This window comes from Rhinolophus hipposideros (genome assembly GCF_964194185.1).
Source record: "Rhinolophus hipposideros genome assembly, chromosome: 10".
NCBI lineage: Eukaryota > Metazoa > Chordata > Mammalia > Chiroptera > Rhinolophidae > Rhinolophus > Rhinolophus hipposideros.
In genome coordinates, this window is record NC_138056.1 from 43979841 (window position 1) to 43984021 (window position 4181).

Genomic DNA, 4181 nt, shown 5'->3' on the forward strand with positions numbered 1-4181 from the left:
GAAACTGAGGTAAACAGGCTTTTAGCATGAGGTTTAATATTTATCTGGCTAGGAGTTAGGCTGTGCTTACTGTTTGCTGTAGCTATGGTGTCAGAGGCTAAAATTTCCTCTGGTGTCCTTGTTTTTGTTCCCCAATGTCTTTGGGTTTCCATCTGAGATATGCAATTCTTTCCATTGTATTCCCTTGTTACTGTACAGGAACCCTGTTGATGTGTGGGTAAGGTAAGGAGAGGGGAAGTATTCTACAGTCCAATGATTAGGTGTCAGTCATTTAAAGCCTGTGCCACTGGGCTGTGACCTTGATAATCTTACCTCCTGCCCATTATTCAAGGCCCATCTGAAGTGCTACTTAAGGAAGCCATTCCTGTTTCCACCTCTACTGAAAGTACTAGCCTTTTCATCTAAGGTCACACAGTGTGTTGTTCCCTTCAGTTTTTATTTATCATGTTTTTTTTTAACTGTCCAAATAATATGTGCTCTATAGACATTGAGAATAATTTGAAAGAAAAGAAAAAGCATTAGTCATGACCTCACCAACAGACTCACACAACAAACTGTGACACATGGTATCACACTATGTATGATAAATTTTTCTTCACCTAGATTGTACTCTGTGTATAGTTTTATACCATTAGTGGAGTTTTTTGGTTTAAAACAGATAAAAAGCATTTCCCATAGTATTAAACAATAATTCTTAAGTACTATTTTAAATGACTACATATTTTCCCATCCTGCTGGTGTTCTGTAAATAATTTTGCCAAAAGTCTATTTCAGACTTTCTGGTGTTTCTGGAATAACATTATGCATAATGTTTGAAAAGTATCTTCATGATAGATCCTTCATGTTCATTTTATTTCATTCCCTTAAATTCCTAAAATTAAAATGAGTCAAATAATATTCTACTGTACTAACTTAGATACAGTGTATGAGTATGATCCTCTTACTACACTCTCACCAACATGAAATATACTAATTTTTAAATTTTAATTCATGGGGGAAAGTTTTATCACTCTAAAAATATTTTTAAATATATATTTTCAATTTTTTAACAAAATTATTCGTGAATATAGTTAAAAAGTAAAGCATACAGAACATTACCATGACCCTTTTCTCACAAAATAACCCCTCTCAACTAAATTTTTCTTTTGGTGATGACTGCCATATTTCTAAATAGCATGCTTTTGCCACACTTCCATGGGTTTGTAAATATTATGTCCATTAGTTTATCAATATCAATATCATTATATGTATAATTCATTGTTTTCCTGCAATAATAGGCAAGCCTTTTGCTCAATTATGCCACCTTTTGCTTTCCCCCTCACTCTCTTTCCAAAAGGTTTACCGCAGTATTTTTATATACAGGTACATTGCCATTTTATTTTTTACACTTTTTAGTTTGGTCCTTTATAGAAGCAGTATCTCGAAACTCCCACAAATATATTTACTTTTATTTTCACATGGTCAAATTTGAAATATTTTACTTTCTGTCTTAGAACTATGATGAAAATCAACTTTTATTTATAGTTTATTTCTAAAAGTTTAAATCAATCATTTACACTATCATACATATGTAAATTCTAGTCATAACAAAATCAATTAGAGTTCAATGTTATATTTTATTTTGTGTTTGCTTTCACGAAAATCTTTTATTACCATATATATATATATATATATATATATATTTTGCATTGTGCATCTTCATCACATGCTTATGTCCTTCCAATATCTACCATATCCTATCAAGTTAATGGAGTCCTCTATTCCCCCATTTATTTCTTAGATAATTTCCTTCTGGAGCCTTCCTAAGGATATGTGGATGGCAAACTTCCTAGGTTGTCACATTCTGAAAATAACTTTAGTGTCTTCTCAAACTTGAAGCGAACTGGGCTTGATTTAGGGTTCTGTGTTGAAAATCTTTTTTAGCTCATCATTTTTGAAAGAAATACCTAATTGTCTTCTGTTACTGATGATGAGTCTGATGCCAACCTGATTATCATTCTTTTGTTACTGGTCTGTTGACCACCCCACCCCTTCCCGAGATGATATTAGTGTCATGTTTTTTGTTCTAAAATGTGTAGTGATGTAGAGGGTTTTTATTCCTATTTTTTATGCTGGAAATGTCACGGGCCTTTTTGCTATGAAGACTAGTGTCCTTTAGTTCGAACACTACTTCTGATGATGAAGTTTCATAGTCCTAGCAACAGACTGATCTCCTTAGCTAGAAAATATGCCCACAAAGCTGTTCATTCTGACCATCCAACCTCAGTTATTAGCTGGAGGCTAATCTCATCAGCCTTACGCTCTCATGTTGTTCCAAGGATTGATTATGAGATGAACTATCAGGAGTGGTGAAGTAAGGTATTCAGGAATAATCTCTGAACAGCTAGAAATATGAAGGACTGATAAACAGTATGCTCAGGATTTGGGAGTGATATGAAAGAAACATTTGACTGCTTTAAATCACCGCTTCGAACAACAAAAAATGTCATCCTCAGGGAAGTCTCTTTTGTGAAAGTTGTTTACAGTTTTATTTGGATTTTCTTTCTCCACAAATTTGAAAATATGGAGATGGAGAGAAACAGTTATTGAGAGCCATCACACCCCTCTCCACTCTCACCATACCCCTGAATCAATGTGCTATAATTGAGCTTTCTGTATAAATAGAAATCTGTTTATCAGCAATACCCCAGTTACCGTGCCCCTTATTTGATGACTATTCTTTTCGTTTCATTTTTGTACCCCGTACCTCAGCCCATGAGACAATTACTCTTATTTCCTGATCATTTCCATAACATAAAATACTTGTATATTTTCTTGGATTACACCTGGGAAATAGACACTAATGTTGAACTTATTGATGATAAACTATTGGCAGGTAGAGAAACCAGTAGCTGCAGGTAAAGAAGAGGCTAAGCTTCAGCAACAATGCAATTCTGACTCCAAGTTTTAATAATCGTGAGAATAATATACATTATTTTCCCTCCAAAGCTGGATCTTCCACTGATAAAGCTGAAAAAAATAGAAAGAGGAAGACAGAGAATAAAGCAGGGCCAGATGAAGATAAACGACAACCACCAATGAAACAGGTTTGTAATTGCCCCGGGGCAGATATATCTGCCCTGGAACAGAGTGGCGTGTCCAGGTCACAGATGCTCAAACTCTCAGAGGCTTACTAGTTTCTATATCCTATGTTACCCTATGCACAGTCATTCCACATTAAAACCGACGAGCCTGCAAGGTGAACAACAAGATCCCAGAGGCCAGGCTACCACTCCTGTCACTCCTGTCTGACACAGGCATATTGCTCAGTTTTTATGAGCCATTCTTCTCCAAAATGGAAATAATAATAATAATGGTGGGCATCATGAAAGAGATATTTACTAAATGTAAACCAGCTCATTTCCCTGTCAGTTTTCCTCATTAGCTTCTTTTTCTATTTGCCTACACTAGATTATTTTCTGTTTCCTGTACATACCCTACTTTCAGACATCTTTGCCTTGGCTTTTCTGTTCTCATTATATAGAATACCCCCACCCATCTACTCTTTTGCCTGGGAAAATCCTATTCATTCATTAATATAGCATGTGCAAAGTGATAAACACAATACCTACCTTGTAGTAGTTTCCTTTCTATTTCTTTTTAAATTAAATTCTCCTCCTATTTCCCTTCCATGAATATGTTACATCAGTTTGGTAAGGCCTGTCCTCACTTTGCATCCCAAGAAGATCTAATCACTTCTTCAAACATGTTGCCAATGCATATCGACTTGCCACCATTTATTTGTGTTTTGCATTAGACTACAGTATAATCAACTACTTACTTATTTATATGTCACTCATAGTTAAGTTTTAAGCTCATCAGTGTGGGAGTCTGTATTATACTTCATCTCTTGCTCAGCCCATTACCTGGGACATAGAAGGACTCAATTTAATTTTGGAAAACTACTGAATATATTCACAAATGCATAATGTAAACTGAAGTTTCTTTGTCATAGAGAGAACACAGTCATTATCATTGTCTCTGGTTCTTTCTAGAAATTCTCACATTTCTTTAACAAAAAGAAGACACCCAATGAATCTGCTTCTTGTCCCAAAGAGCCTCCATCAAGGAATAATGAGGAATATCAACACTTTCCTGACCTCATCAGGCGGATTAATCTGGAAATTTATTATCCCAAGAAG